The sequence below is a fragment of the Pituophis catenifer genome, unplaced genomic scaffold (assembly GCF_029215685.1).
Source record: "Pituophis catenifer annectens isolate HBS135680 unplaced genomic scaffold, rPitCat1.0.hap2 SCAF_5, whole genome shotgun sequence".
Classification (NCBI taxonomy): domain Eukaryota; kingdom Metazoa; phylum Chordata; class Lepidosauria; order Squamata; family Colubridae; genus Pituophis; species Pituophis catenifer.
In genome coordinates, this window is record NW_027256885.1 from 14,185,973 (window position 1) to 14,202,774 (window position 16,802).

General features: G+C 42.5%; 1 protein-coding gene across 1 annotated transcript in view; it reads right to left on the bottom strand.

Moving 5' to 3' along the window:
* Positions 1-7,758, bottom strand: part of CNOT3 (CCR4-NOT transcription complex subunit 3) — a 114,286-nt gene extending 106,528 nt beyond the window's left edge. The window contains exon 1 of the mRNA XM_070944353.1: positions 7,686-7,758. The gene's annotated coding sequence lies outside the window, so the exon portion shown is untranslated. The remainder of the gene's footprint in view (positions 1-7,685) is intronic.
* Between the last annotated feature and the right edge of the window lie 9,044 nt (positions 7,759-16,802).

Consider the following 16,802-nt stretch of genomic DNA (forward strand, 5'->3'; position numbering starts at 1 on the left):
TGGTGTGAATCGCTCTCTTAAGGTCATGCCACAGCATTTCAATCGGGTTGAAGTCAGGACTCTGACTGGGCCACTCCAGAAGGCGTATTCTGTGCTGTTGAAGCCATTTTTTTGTTGAATTACTTGTATGCTTTGGGTCATTGTCCTGTTGCATCACCCATCCTCTGTGGAGCTTCAGTTGGTGGACAGATGGTCGTTCGTTTTCCTGCAAAATGTCTTGATAAACTCTGGAATTCATTTTCCCATCAATGACAACAATCCGTCCAGGCCCTGAGGCAGCAAAGCAGCCCCAAACCATGATGCTCCCTCCGCCATGTTTTACAGTGGGGATGAGGTTTTGATGTTGGTGTGCTGTGCCTTTTTTTCTCCACATAGTGTTGTGTGTTCTTCCCAAACAACTCAATTTTGGTTTCATCTGTCCACAGTATATTTTGCCAGTAGTGCTGTGGAACATCCAGGTGCTCTTTTGCAAACTTCAAACGTGCTGCAATATTTTTTTTGGACAGTAATGGCTTCCTCCGTGGTGTCCTCCCATGTACTCCATTCTTGTTTAATGTTTTTCTTATTGTAGATGTGTCAACAAAAATGTTAGCATGTGCCAGAGATTTCTGTAGGTCTGTAGCTGACACTCTAGGATTCTTCTTTACCTCATGAAGCATTCTGCGCTGTGCTCTTGCAGTCATTTTTACAGGACGACCACGCCTAGGGAGAGTAAAAACAGTGCTAAACTTTCTCCATTTGTAGACAGTCTGTCTTACCATGGACACATGAACATCAAGGCTTTTGGAGATACTTTTGTAACCCTTTCCAGCTTCATGCAAGTCAACAATTCTTGATCGTAGGTCTTCTGAGAGCTCTTTTCTGCGAGGCATGGTTCACATCAGACAGTGCTTCTTGAAACCAGTAAACCCAAAACAGGTGTGTGTTTTTAAAGGGCAGGACAGCTGTCAGCAACACATCTAATATCATCACACTGATTGGAGTCACGGTTGGCTCACTCCTGGCTCCAATTAGCTCTTGGAGAAGTCATTAGGCTAGGGGCTCACATACTTTTTCCTCCCTGCACTGTGAATGTTTACATGTTATGTTCAATTAAACCATGGCAACATCTAATGTTTGTGTAGTATTATTTTAAGCAGACTGTGTTTTTCTATTGTTGTGACTTAGATGAAGTTCAGAGCACATTTTATGACCAATTCATGCAAAACTCCACATAATCCCAAGGGGTTCACATACTTTTTCTTGCAACTGTAAGTGATACATTGCTGTCTGGAGATTTGTGGATCGGAGAGAGACAACTGCTGGCGGAAAGGAAGTACTACGACAATTGTTTTAAAATTTGAAGAAATAAAGGAGTGAGATAACTGTGGGAAACTGTTTAAGGAGTATTTGTTTAAACAGCTGGAGCACAATTTTGAAAAGAACTGGAAAAAATAAAGCCTCAAACTGGAATGGTCTAAATAAATATTTGAACTGGATATCATTTGGAAAGAAAAAAGAAAAAAGAGACATTACATGGACTTGAATTTGAACTATACATAAACTATTTTTTTTCCTGTTCTTTGAACTGACAATATGGAAAATTGGGAGTATGAGTATGAGGAACTAATGGAGATGTTTAAGAAGGTGCATGAAGCGTTTAAAGGAAATAAAGAAGCGGAGAACTGGTTAGATGATTAAAAAAAATGAAAAAGAGAATAAAAATGAAAAGCAAGAACATGATGTTGAAGAGAAAACAATTGAAGATAAAAGAATAGACAATTACACTGGGATTGACAGTGACAAAATAAAAATGGAAAGGGGGGAATATTCCTCAAAAAAGAGGGGAAGAGAAGGAAATGGGAGAAGATTGAAGGGGAAAATGAATAGGGTAACAATTTTAAAAACTAGAGAAAGGATTCAGGGGGAAAGATACAATAAATATAAAAAGAAAAAGAAAAAAGAAAATAAGAGAATGGGAGAAGGGGAGGAAAATATTAAGAAAGGGAATTTTGGAGTGAGCAAAAGAAAATGGTTAAAAGGGGAAGAATAATTGGATAGTAGAAAGGGAATTAAAGCATTTATTGGTTGATTTAAAGGAATGGTATTAGTAGTAGAAACTGTATGTAAGAAGTAAATTAGAAGTATATAGATCACGGTAAATGGAATTTATTGAAATTAAGATAATAAAAGTGAAATGTTAGTAAATGATGTATGTAAGAAACAAAAAAGAAGTATATTGTTTATTGTAAAATGGATTAGCAGACACAATGTAAAAGATAGATTGGTTTAAATGTGAAAATACCGTATTTTCCGGCGTATAAGACGACCCCCGACTTTTCCTGTTAAAATATAGGGTTTGGGCTATACTCACCGTATAAGACTACCCCTCTTCCAACGCACACCAAATAAAAATTAAAAAACATCAACTGGCTCACCCACAATGTAAAAGCAGCTGTGCTAGACCCAAAATGGCCCCTGCAACAAGCAGGAACCTCACACAGCCACAAAAAGCCCAAAAAAACAACTTTCACACTTTACACACACAAAATTCCACATACAGCTTTGTGAGATTTTGTGTGTTTGTGTAGTTAGAGTGAAACACTACAGAAACACACTAAATCTCAGAAAGCTGCACAAATATTATTTTATTTTTATTTTTATATGAAAACTAAATTTAAAACTTCCTAAACTTTAAATGGCTAGGTCTAAAAAAGAACAACTAAAAAAACCCCAATTAACTATTTTTTTTAAAGCTCCCAAAGGGGAAAAAAACTTACCCAATAGAACAGGGGTCTCCAACCTTGGCAACTTTAAGACTTGTAGACTTCAACTCCCAGAATTCCTCAGCCAGCTTTGTTTTGCTGGCTGAGGAATTCTGGGAGTTGAAGTCCACAACTCCCTGCCTGCTTGATTGCAGGCAGGGAGTGGCTTGCTGATGGAATGGATTAAGGCAAGCGTTGCGATTAGCAGCTAAGGTAAGCAAGCTGGAGGGGGAAAACTTTTTTTCTTTTACAGGGCTCTGGTGATCCCAGCTGTGTTGCCTGATTAGCAGGCAAAGCTGGGATCGCCAGAGCCATTTAAGGCTCGTCAGAGTCTTTTGAGCTGGTCTGCCTGGTTACAGGAGAACGACACCCGGCGTATAAGACGACCCCCGACTTTTGAGAAGATTGTCATGTGTTAAAAAGTCGTCTTATACGCCAGAAAATACGGTAACTGAAATTGTAATATAAAATTGAAATGCTAGTAAAGAAAATAAGAGGTGGAAGGTTAATTGAGTTAAAAGCTTTCATGGTAAAAATGGAATACGTTGAAATACATTGTTAATAATCAAAAAATGGGATGGGGATTTTGAGAAATATATATAATAATTGAAGAAAAAATTGGGGTCGCCTGGACATCATAGAGGAAAATATTGAATTGAAAATGAATGCAGCAATGGAGAGAGAATGGTAAGAAGAAGTAGAGGGATGGAAGGAGGGGAGAAGTGAGGAAGGCGAGAGAGGAATAGAAGAAAGGGAAAAGGAGAGGAAGAAAGGGAGGAGAAATAAGAGTAGGAGAGAATATTAGAAAGGGAGGAAGGAAGGAGGAGGGGGAAAAAGGAAGGGAAAGTAGAGAAGGAGTAGGAGAGGAGGAAAGAAGAAAGTAGGAAAGGATAAAAGAAGGGAGGGAAGGGAAAGAGAGAAGAAGAAGGAGGATTGTTGTAAAACAAAAAAGATGAAATGGTAAAAGGGCTACCCCGAACATGCATAAATTTATTAGGATGAAGAATCAATTAATATGAAAGTGAAAAGAAAATATATATGATTAATAACAAAGAAATTAGAATTTAAGGGCGGAAGATGTTCTTTATACAATAAGCATATAAGTATTAACATAAGATAAAAAAGTATGGAAAAATATTTTGGCAGAAATTGTAACTATGTAAAATGTATTTGGAGATGATAAGTTGTATAAGATATGATATGGTTAATACTCTGTTCATAAGATATGTGGGTGTGTATGAAAGAAAAAAATCAATAAAACTTGATTAAAAAAATCAGGAATGGGTAACCTTGAGATCCCAAGACTTACACAGCCCCTCACAACCCTTCTTAGTAGCCCCATTAGACACCACTGACTGCAGTTGCCAGAAATACACATCACAGCTCTCTCCCATTCCGAAGTGGGAAGTAAATAATACACACACAGACTAAATAGGTATAACACAATCCCGATTCCAGCTACTGTGCTTCTCACCTCACCCATTATAACCCCAGCCACAAAAAGGCTGCCCACCCCTGCTCTAAAGTATAAGACTGTTTTGCAAACCACATTTCCTGGTTCACCCAACAAACTAAATCACAAACAATGAAACCTGGTTTTAGCTCGGTGTGTTCTGGGAGCCCGGCTAGAGAGCTGCCACTTCCAAGTAGCCAGATTTCCACCTAATGGGGGAAACTGTATTTATACCTCTAAAATCAGTCTTTGCAAAAGAAGAACCTCCCAGCTACGGTTTCAACCAGGCTGGGCACTCCTGCTCTGCAAACCCCTCTTCTTCCTCTCTCTGCTGAGAGGCAGCATGAAAATCCTACTAATTACAGGAAGCTGGGGTGGAAAGTGGACCATGAAATCTGCCACTGGAGGAACAGAGCTACGCTTTTTTTTCCTTTTATCTCCCCAATACAGGTAGTCCTCGAGTTACGAATGCAATGGAGCCTGCCCATTCCATTCGTAACCCAAGGATTTGTGGGAGTGAATCTTGTACCTTGAAAGTGATCACTCCCTCCTTTCGCCCACACATTCGCTAATTGAATGCGAGGCTCATTAAGTGCACATGAGGTATTTCAGGGTGGGGAAGGCCATGGGGGGGCCTACTGATGGAACAGGCCAACTGCCTAAGACTACCCAAGGCCTCCCCGACCCACTGAAATACTTCATGCTCACCACAATTGCTTTCCCCCCCCAACCTGCCGCATCGGGTCACTTACCTTGTGACGATCTAGCAAGCAGTCTCCTCGTAGGTTACCGGCCAAAATGGAGCTTCTGAGAGGCGGATCCGAGCCTCTGAGGGCCAGATCTGAGCCTCTGGGGGCCGGATCCAGCCCTCCGATGCTCCGTTTGGCCCTCCGCGGGACTCCCCCGTCCCATTGCAGGCCAAAATGGAACTTCTGGGGGCCAGATCCTTTTTTATATTGTGGTGACCAGAACTGTACAGATGCGATCCTAACATATCCACAGGCTTTCAGGTTGTCCAAGCAGAGGCTGGATAGGTATTTGTTGCTGATGCTTAAATCTCAATTACTAAATCAGAAGACTTGCTGGATTCAATTATCTAAATAATCCCCTGCAGCCTTATTTTCTATGAAGGGTTCTCGAAAAGATTTCACAGCCAAAGAACAACTTTCATTGTAGCACAGGGTGGGGGTACATTTAAAGGATTGTACTATGGGCAAGACAACATTTCAATCAGTTTTTACATTCAAGGCAAATAACATGCTACATGGAAGGGAAATATGGTTTTTTTCCTTAGCTGTATGTTTTGTGAGGAGTAAGTGCTACGGTGCTTTCCTGTACCAACACTGTAACTTCAAATAACCTCACTGAGATCTTATGCTTTGATAGCTTAACCATTTGGAAGTATGCTTCCCACCTCAAGGAAATCAAATCATGCAAGATTTTTATTGACTGTATTTTGTAGTGTAGCCCAACTTTCTGGGTAAAGATACTACAAGCCACCATTAAGTTATAGCAAATGGCCAGTCAACCTGGAAATTCAAATCCCACCATAGCTGAGGCTCTGTGTAGCTCAGGCAACTCAATATATTGAACACTTTGCTTCCTGTCTGCTACTACTGTATCAAACATACTGTAGTTAAACTACCTTATATGAAATGAGACCACTATATTGGCCTGCCTGTCTTTTCCAAATGGCACTGGTTCTCTCTGGCCTCAACTGATGGTCCTTCTGAATCTCACATGTAAAGATCCTTTAACTCAACCTCCCCTAATTCAAATCTCTCCAGACATTTGTACCACAACTACCAAACACAGTTAGGGTAGACAACAATCAAGAATGATGAGAGTTGCAAGCAAAAGTATCAGACAAGGTTTAGACTGAAGACTCCTGCTTTAAAACTGATGGTGTGGAGACTGATGCTGGGGCATTATGAACTTGTCTACCCATTGAGATTCCTGAAGCTGCCTTTAGTTAAGATTTTTCATCAGAAATCTGGCTGGTGATAGTATGAAAAAGTCTATGTAACAGCAGCATCCAAGTTACAGAAACCCAAGAGGTCCAGACAATTCCTACACTGACAGTGATTATTACTTCTCTTTAAGCACAGAACATGGTTTCTTTTGAACAATTTTGTCACAAGTTACTTCTGCTGGTAAGCAGAATTTAAAATAAATACTGTGTTTGTTTGCTGAAAGAATCTATTGTGCATTTGAAACTAGGATTCGGCAAATCTAGCAGGGATTGGGTCTGTATAGCACCACCCTGTTGATATTATGTTCAATATTAATGATCTATCAAAGAGGGAGAGAATTTCTTAGATTAAAATCAACTAAACAACAGACCAGTTATATTTTTGGCAACATAGCTTTAACTTTTAAATAACTACACTGTTGAGACTTTCCATTTTTTTCTTTTGAAGTAAATTTTGTAAGGCAAATCCTATTTACTACTGTGGTCTCCACAAGTCTGGGATCCTCCAGATGTCTTCAAACTTCATAAACCTTCAACCAGCACAATCATTTCTGGCAAGGTGATATCCAAAGACTATACTACTGTTATTTACATGACGAAATCAGGCAGAATGCAGAATTCTGCATCTTAAAAATTCCGGAAAGGTTTCTAGCTCTTGACTTTGTAAAACATGGAGACAAAGCCCACTAAAAACTTAACCAAGGCAGAATGCACTGGAAGGAATAAACAAATAAAGGTTTATGTATTCGGTATTATAAGTATCTAAGAGTAGTATAGTCTTTGGATATCACCTTGCCAGAAATGATTGTGCTGGTTGAAGGTTTATGAAGTTTGAACATAAGAGAAACTCCACTGACACATATTCTTAACGCCCTGAGTTTCTTGTAGTTGGAAGGATCTTTGCCCTGAGAGGCTAATGGGCCTACCCCAAATCAAGGAAGACTACTACTCTCTGGGGAGAACATTTCTACAGCTTTCTTTCCCAGACTTACATCTCTCCCCATGAAAGACTTAAATGGGTTAGGGATTGTTCTGAAAGCATCCTCTTTCCAGGCAGAGCGTGTAACCTGGTTGCAACTTTTAAGTGATTTCGCTGCTCCCTCTTGCACAGACACCAGATCCTCCATGGGCACCTTCAGCATCATCAGTAGAGAAGATTAAACCTCCCCCCTAGAGCAACCCACTGCATCCCACCCCACGCTTTTCCACCCGAGGCTGCCACACCAGCTCTGCCTAAGGGGCCCAATGCTTACAGGTGAGGGGCTCACCTTTAAAACTCCAACCCTGCCAGCCCCTCTCTACGGCCCCACTGATCGTCGCCCCGTAAAACTCGAGGCCCCCGGAGGAGCTCCCTTTCAACGCCAGACACCCCTCCCTCCCCAAACACTTACAGGAACAGCTTTGCCCTAAACATCGTCCACCCCTATGGAGCCCCCAACAAACACTTTGGCCCCGCCCCCTAGGCACCTGCAAGCCCCGCCCCTCGGCTAGACCCCTCCCCCTCCCGCTGTCTCACCGGCAGCTCCGGGTCTCTCTCTCTCTCCTTTTTCCCTCTCTTTCTCTCGCCCCCGTCTCTCGGACTCCGCGGCATCCAAGATGGCGGCAGCCTCCACCCTCTACTTTCTCTCGATCCGCCCTCCTCTGAACTGCATTGGCTAATCTTCCCGCTCCTCAAGCCTCTTACCGTTTCGATTGGATAATAAGGAACTGGACAGAAGGGGGAACGAGGAGGGTGGGACGACGCGGCGCAGCCGCAGCTGTCATTAATAGGAATGCATGGGATCTATTTCTCAAGAGGGAGCACTATCGTGCTGCCATTGGCTGAAGAGGCGCAGATGGCGTAGTAGGCGTGGTGACGCCTACTACACAAAAAACAAGCCGGGAGGACGGAGTTTACGTCAAAGCCTGCCTCCTAATGGGCAACAAAAATGTCCCTCAAATCTCACTGTTATATGATTGACTATCGCTTCCTGTACACGAATACTGGCAAGAGTAAGAAAGGCTATTGGATAGTGGCCAAGTCATTCATTCCTTGGTCCTGCTGTTTGGTTGAAACTGATAAAAAGGCGGTAGTGCGAGACTTTGAGGCTGTGTCTCCCTATTGGCTGTAAACAAGCAAGCCTGCACATGTTGTCTCCTCATTGGACGACTGTGCCGCTCCGTAGAACCTTCCCCTTTTTGTATTGGCATGCACGTTTTGAAGCTGGTTGCATTAAGGTAAAAGGGGTCGGGGCGGGACAATCTTCCGGAAACTCTTAAAAGGCAACCTGTCAATTAAACCCACTGTATCCAATCAGGGAAGGAAGAACGACCCCTTTCCAAGGTAGATATTCTTCTATCCGGGCTTTGGTTTAATGATTTATTTCAGCACTTCCTGTCCAGCTATCACAAAGGATTGCTACAGATTTAGGCGGGCGCAGCAGTGTTCACCAACTGATAAAAATGAAGCTACTTTACTGCTATGGAAATATGCGCAGAATCTCAGCATCCAAATAAAACAGGTATATCGAGAGAGAGAGAGAGAGAGAGAGAGAGAGAGAGAGACCAACTTCACTAGTGATATAACCCTTGGTTTGCTGAATCAAATTGTTGCATAAACTGCAGGGCTGCGTTTACAGAATATCAAGCAAACCTCACTGTTAGTAAGCACACAGGAGCTTATCCTTCTATATCTTTAAGGATTTTTTAGGCCCGTAGGTAAATCTGTGGTTGGTTTCTGGGTTTTTATTTTTAATACTTAAAGAAATTTGTTACGAGGGCAGTTTAATATGCTGATGGCAGATCAAGTGGCAACTAATTTACAATATGCTAAACATAACACTCTCTGCAATGCGAATAAACCAGGTAGATGGTTAGCTTATCTGTTAAGGAAAAAACAAAAGCTACGCACCATAGAAAAAATAGAATACAAAGGTAAAGGGGTATATCAACAAAATATGATTAAAAAAGCTTTTTTAGAATTTTATACAAAGTTATATGCTAGTGATACAATTCAAGGTAAAGACATAGATAGATATTTACAGGAGGAGAATATTCCTGTAGTTACACCAGAGCAAAGGGAAGGATTGAATCAACCAATAACTTCGGAGGAAATTATTTTAGCAATTAAACAGTTAAAAGGGGGTAAAGCTCCAGGCACAGATGGTCTGACAGCTGTCTATTATAAAAATTTGCAGTTAGAAATGGTGGAACCGCTTAAGGAATTATTTAGCAAAATTCAAGCTGGAGGAGCTGTACCCCCATCCTGGAGAACAGCTTTTATTTCATTGATCCCAAAGGAGGACCAAGATCATAGTCAACCCAAAAATTATAGGCCAATATTGCTTTTAAATACTGATTATAAGATTTTTGCTAAAATATTAGCAAATAGGTTAATGATAGTTATGCAACAAATGATTCATAATGATCAATCTGGATTTATAAGTGGGAGACAAATGAAATGTAAGACAAATTGTAAATTTATTGGAATATTTGGAAAGAAACAACCAAGTCCCTGCAGCGCTTATTTTTTTGGATGCGGAGAAGGCATTTGATCGATTGAATTGGCAATTCGTATTGAAAATAATAGAAAAGATGCAGTTTGGAAAGTATTTTACACAATCTATTAGGGCAATATACCAGAGACAAACAGCACAAATAATAATTAATGGTGGTTTAACAGAAACTTTTAAAATTGAAAAAGGAACAAGACAGGGATGCCCTTTATCACCATTATTGTTTATTTTAACTTTGGAAATTTTATTGAATAAAATACGAGGGTCGAACAAAATAAAGGGAATTAAAATTAGACATCATGATTATAGACTAAGAGCATTCGCAGATGACTTGGTTGTTACTTTAACTCAACCAGTACAATCAGTTATAGGCTTAATGGATATAATTAGCCAATATGGACAAGTGTCTGGATTTAAAATAAACAAACAAAAAACAAAGATGATAACTAAAAATATGACTGTAAAGCAAAAAGAAGAACTAGAAAGATTAACGGGATTTGAAATAGTAAAAAAGGTTAAATATTTAGGGGTATATATTACAGCTTCAAATGTAAAATTATATAAAAATAATTATGAATTGTTATGGCATAAAATACAGAAAGAGATGGAGAATTGGGGAAAATTACAATTATCTTTGTTGGGAAGAATAGCAGCAATAAAAATGAATGCTCTACCCAGGTTTTTATTTTTGTTCCAGATGATACCAATACTCAAGAAAGATGAAAATTTGAGGGAATGGCAGAAGGGTATTAATAATTTAGTTTGGGCAGGGAGAAGACCGAGAATAAAGTTAAAAATAATGCAAGATATACGTGAAAGAGGAAGTCTTAAAATGCCTAATTTAAGATTATACTATGAAGCAGCTGTCCTATCAATAATTAGTGACTGGATTAATTCAACAGAAGAAAGAATATTGAATATTGAAGGATATGATTTGTTATATGGTTGGCATGCTTATTTACTATATGATAAGAAGGTGGATAAGACCTTTAAAAGCCATATATTAAGGAATGCCTTGTTACGAGTCTGGAAAAAGTATCAATACAAGTTAAGTTATAAGATACCTATATGGGCATGTTAGAATTTCCGTAGAGGTTTCCCTGAAAGGTTGAATTTCCCAGGAGGGAAATCGTCCCAGGCACGATGAGTCAATTGATGAGTGAAGCGAGCTGCGTGAAAACAGGATTCTCTTTATTAAGTTTCAGGAAGACGGATCCGGCAAGCGCACGAACCAGCGTTCCTGGGTGAGCTGACATCGTTACAAGGTAAGCATACATTTTTATACTTTTCTGTACAAAGGAAATTCTTTGTTTCTTTTGTTACTTTTGTGTGTCTGTCTTTTGTGTGAGTTCGTGGATCACTCTGTGTTTTCTTATTCTAAATCTTTCCTACTTGAGATTTGGTGATGTCTTAGTTATTTGATTTCGTGTCCTTTTGTTTCCTTTTTCTTAAGCTGGTCATGTTGCTATCAATTAAGCCCTTACTCCCGGCTTGGCTCTTATCAGATTGCCGGGGCTATTGATTAAATCTTTTGCTAATCCTCTGCCATCCCTTTTGTTTTGCTCTCCTAGTTTCTGCTGTCTTGGCAGTTCTTTTCCTGGCATGTCCTGTATCTTTTGTGTGTGCCATTTCCCTGGGTCTTCTATTGTTCCTAAATGGCCCTGATATTCATGTGTTCTATTTTGGGAAGGTCATTTCCCTATGCCTGTGGCCTTTTGCCTTTCTAAGTTTGTTTGTATCTTACTGATCCTGGCACTGTCTTGGTGGTGTTCCCCTCCTACAATCCCCCATTTTTTTTTTTGTTGTGTGTGCATGCTAGTGCTAAATAGGTGTTTCTTCATCCTCCTTTCCTTTGGCAGGATCTAGGTCTGTGTAAATTTTATACTCGTGGTCACTTTGGATCATCATGAGGGCTGCTTGATTATGTCCTGCCTTTCTCTGGGGAAGATTCGGTTTACATGCCCTTATGCAGCCCAGGCAGGGGGGGATGCAGTGACAGAGACAACACAAAAGGCCTCCCAGTACACAGATAGTGACCGCACCTGTTAGGGTGATTTTGAGCCAAGAGAAGTCTGGTAACCAAGAAAAGAGCCAAGAAAAGTCTAGAGATGACTGGCTATGTCCAATGTTTTGTGCCAGTTCCTCTAGGTGTTTGACTTCTGTGTTTACAATTTTTGAATTTTGTTCTAAGTCAAAACAGCACAACCCTTTAAATTCTTCGCAGCCATGATGGTGTTTTAGTAGTAAGTAATCAATCGCTGTGCGATTCTCAAGGGTGGCCTCCCTGACTTGTCTCAATTCCCTGTTTAGGGCATCCAATGCGTGGGAAGTTGAATTTAATCTTTTTGCTAGGGTACATGCCAAGCTATTTAGGTTCCTGGAATTTCGAACAGCTAGTCCTGGCACTCCCACTAGAGAAACAGCCAATGAGACATATTCTGTTTTGGTGAGTAGGCTCACTTGAGAGTCACAGTCTACCTCTAAAGAGTGGAAAGCCCTCCTGTGTCGTCTCTGTAGAGATGGCATTAGCATGGTTAGTTTCCCTAGGGTGCATGGGCCTCCTGTTGAGTTGGCTGGTAGGTAGGAGTAAGCTTGTAGTCCACATAGTATGAACCAGCCATGAGGCAGCCTCAGGTAGCTATAAGAGAATGGGATCTGCTCTGTTTTATTGCATTTCAATTCTGCGTTACTTAAGTTGAGGCAGTTCCCATTTGTCAGTTCGTTGCACCCATATATTTCAAAGCACCAAGATGAAGCAGAGACAGCAGCTACATGGAGAGTGTACATGTCTAGGTCCCTTGTCATGGAGATGTTTCCCCACTCATAAATGGTTGAGTATGGTTGTGTAATAGGGAAATGTCTAAGCCATGTGTGGTTAAGTATAGTCTCAGGTCCTATTGCTACTCCCATTAAACATGTTTTCAGAATATCTTTCACTGAGTTTCCCCCCGCTAAGACAAAATTCTGTGGTGTTCAGTATCTCTCTTGCTAGATATTCCCAGATGTTCTCTTTCTCTGGGATGAGGTTTGGTTCTAGGAATGCTGTTACTTGAGTCACAGTTAACAATATACAATAAAGGTTACATAGCATGCTTACAATAGTTTTTTTGTTTCTCATTATACAATCTAACCCCCCCCAAACAATAATTTAAAAAAAAGAGAGAAAAAAAAAGGTGAGTATGTATATCTAGGTAATTTGAATGGTGTCAATAAAGAGTTATTACTGGTCAAGTTCGTTGTGTTCAAAAAATGCTTGCAAGGTCCATTCTTCTGTGTCTGGGTTTTTCTTCAGTTTGATTGGGGGAATTTCTGGGCTGTTGTCCACCACTGCAGGTTTGGCGTGTGTCCAGTGTATCCAGCTGTCCTTCTCTGCTACTCGGATAGCTGTCTGGGTTGTTAGTAGAACTTGGTAGGGTCCTGTCCACTTGGGTTGCAGTGGTGAGGTCCTTGTGAAGGATTGTATCCGCACGCTATCACCTGGCTCGAACGGGTGTAGGTTTTCCTCCAGGGGCAGCGTCTGCATCAGGGCACTCTGCGTCCACAGCTCCTGTAGTCTCCTATGCAAGGCTGAAAGGTATGAAGAAAGGACCATATCCCCCCTGTCTAGGCTGAGAGACTGTGGGTCAAGGCCTTGTAGTGTGTCAGGTGGGCGGCCAAACAGAATCTCGAAAGGGGAGATTCCCATGTCCCTTCTCGGTCTCGTCCTTATATAGAATAAGGCAATGGGCAAGACTTGTGGCCAGGAGAGGTGTGTCTCCTGGCAAAGCTTGCCTAATAGTGTTTTCACCTCGCGGTTCGAGCGTTCTGTCCCTGCACAGGAATGTGGAGAGTAGGGACAGTGGAGGTTCTGAGTTATTCCCAGAGCTTGGTATATGTATGTGAGAACCTGTGCTATGAAGTGTTTTCCTCTGTCTGTATCTAAGATTCGTGGCACTCCGAATCTTGGCACTAAATCTTTAAGGAGATGTCTGGCCGTCTCCAGGGCCGTGGCATGGCGGCATGGAAAAGCCTCCACCCAGTGCGTCAGCTGATCTCTACATACATACAATGCATACTGGTATCCATTGGCTTTGGGCAACTGGATGTAGTCCATTTGTATTGCCTCAAATGGCCTTTGTGCCCATGGCCTCCCTCCCTCATAGACAGCTTTTCTGGATGTGCTATTATTGGCTTGGCAGGTCTTGCAGGTACTGGTTACTCTGGTTGCCTCTGGGTATATACCTGGCGCATGCCATACCCTCCTAGCCGCATCGACTATAGCCTGGGTCCCACAGTGACCCTTAGCGTGTAGTCTCTGGCAAATTAAGTGTATGAGGCGGCGTGGAGCGATGGGTCTGCCATCTGGAACTCTCCAAAACCCATCTGAAAATGTTGCCCCTAATTTATCCTCCCACCCCTGTGTTTCCCCCTGTTCCAAGAAGTCCCTATACTGAATCTCAGGATCAACTCTCATTGATGGGGCAGTGATATTGTGAGGAAGAGGTTCTGTAGCTACCCATTTGGCAGTTGCGTCAGCATAGTGGTTTCCTTTTGTGACCGCGAAGTCATCCGTTTGATGGGCCTTACAATGAATGACTGCGATGGCTCTTGGTAACTGGATGGCTAGTAATAATTGGGATACTTGGGTGGCATTCGCGATTCGTTTCCCTGCTGATGTGAGGAATCCCCTCTGTTTCCATAAGGCTCCGGTAGCGTGGCAGACTCCAAATGCGTATTTGGAGTCTGTGTATATGTTAACAGATAGATCCCTAGCTGCTTCACAAGCTTTTGTTAAAGCAATGAGTTCGGCAGCCTGGGCGCTAAGGGAAGGGGAGAGTGGTTCTGCCCAAATGATCTCGTAGAGGGACACTACTGCAGCCCCAGCGGCTCTGTTCCCTTCATGGATAAAAGAGGAGCCATCAGTAAAAACTGACAAATCCGGGTTTTGCAAAGGGGTGTCTGTTAGGTCCGGGCGGGGTAGTTCTGCGTCTTGTATTAAGTGGAGGCAGTCATGCAAGGGATCATCTGTTTGATCCGTGGGTAGCAAGGTAGCGGGATTTAAGGTGCTACATCTCTCAAATGTTATGTGGTCTGAAGTAAACAATTCAGCCTCGTATTGCGCTAAGCGTTGTTGCGTGAAGGCTTGGGTCTGGGATTTGAGGAGAATGGCAAAAACCTCATGAGGTACCTTTAATGTTAGAGGTCGCCCCAGGACTAGATCCCTAGTTCTCTTTACTATTTCAACGGTTGCTGCTACTGCTCGTAAGCATGGCAGTGTCCCTTGGGCTACCAGATCTAATTTAACAGAATAATACGCCACCGGTCTATGTCCTGGACCGAAACGCTGGGTCAGGACTCCAGACGTGATGCCTAATTTTTCGTGGATGAATAAGGTGAAAGGCTTATTGTAGTCAGGAAGACCTAGCATGGGAGCTGAAGTCAGTGTCTTTTTAATTGTTAAGAAGTTTTGTTCTAGGGATTTTGTCCATGTTATGGGGTCTGGCATGTCCTGTCTTGTTAGTTGTATTAAGGGGTTCGCCAATTCCCCAAAAGATGAGATCCAGGGGCGGCAGAATCCCAGGACTCCTAAAAGTGCTCTGACTTGCCTTTTAGTTCGGGGGCTTTTCATTGACAGGATGGTTTCTACCTGGCTTGGAGCCAATTTCCTTACTCCGGGACCAATAATGTATCCTAAGTATGTCACCTCCTGTTGTGGCCCCGCCCTCCGAGCCTATCTCATCGGAGGAAGAAGGCTCCGAACATGAAGAAGAGGAGTCGGCCAGGCCTCCCTCTCCAGGCCCCTCCCCTCTGGCACTGCCTCAAGTGCCGGCCGAGGAAGAGGAGATTAGCCAGGAGCCAGGTGTCAGGTGTCTCCAATGAGAGCGAGGGAGGTGATCTGTCGTTCCTGGATCCACGCCAATGAAGGCATGATAAACGGTTGCAGCAGTTAAGGAGGCGTGCCAGGGATTATAACTGAGTCACTGGACCACACCCCAGAGACTATATAAGAGAGTGTGGTGGCCATTTAAGACTCTGTGACGAACAAAAACTAACTCTGGCTAGTCACTTGAACAACGCCTAAATCTGCCGAAGGTTCCTTGTTTTGAACTGGACTATTTGCAATTTGTATGTATTTTTCTGTTTATCTGATGAAGTAAAGCCCTTGGCAGTCGATGCTTGTATAGCTGCCAAGTTTTAGATAACAACCTGTGTGTGTGCCAAGTGCTTTCTTAAACCTCGGCTGGCTGTGTTTGTGTGTGTGTGGAGACGGGGACAGAACACCTCCTGTTTCAGATATTGTAGTTTTGAAGGGGAGGCTTTGTGTCCCTTCTCTGCTAGCGATTTTAAGAGATGAAAAGTATCAGTCCTGCATGACTGGTCGCTCTTTGAGGCCAGTAAGAGATCGTCCACGTATTGGATTAAGGTAGATCCTTCTGGCAGAGTGATGGAGGATAGATCTCCCTTTAGGATCTGGGAAAATAGAGTGGGAGATTCTGTGTAGCCCTGAGGCAGGCGGGTCCAGGTATACTGCTGGTCTTCCCAAGTGAAGGCAAAAAGGTATTGGGAAGCGTGATCCACTGGAATACTAAAAAAAGCGGAACACAAGTCTATGACAGTAAAATGTGTAGCCGAAGCCGGCACTTCCGTAATTATCGTGGCGGGATTCAGTACGATTGGCGCTCGGGGTATCACGTGATTGTTGATGAGGCAAAGATCGTGAACAAAACGGTAAACTGGGTTGCAGTCCTTGTGTACCTTGGGTTTCTTTACTGGGAATATCGGGGTATTACATGGAGAAGTGCACTTGCGCAGGACTCCTTGTTCCAAGTAGGCTTTTATTAATTTGCGTATGGGTTCAATGGCTTCAGTGGGAATTTTATATTGTGGCATACAGGGGGGTGGTCCCGGCTTTACTCGAATCGTGACTGATGTCAGCATTCCAAATTAGGCTCTCTTCCAGCGCTGACATAACAAGATGAACTTTTACCTAGTTTTGTATGTACAGATAGTGTTTCCTGGGAGACGAGGGTGGGGGCTACATTCCTGTGAAAAGAACGTGCCGGGAGGTAGAGATGGATCTGCATGATGGCCAATGGGACATTGGGGTTGGAGAGCGGAAGAGGAGGGGGTTGGAAGGAGGGGCCAGTTTGGCTGCAAAA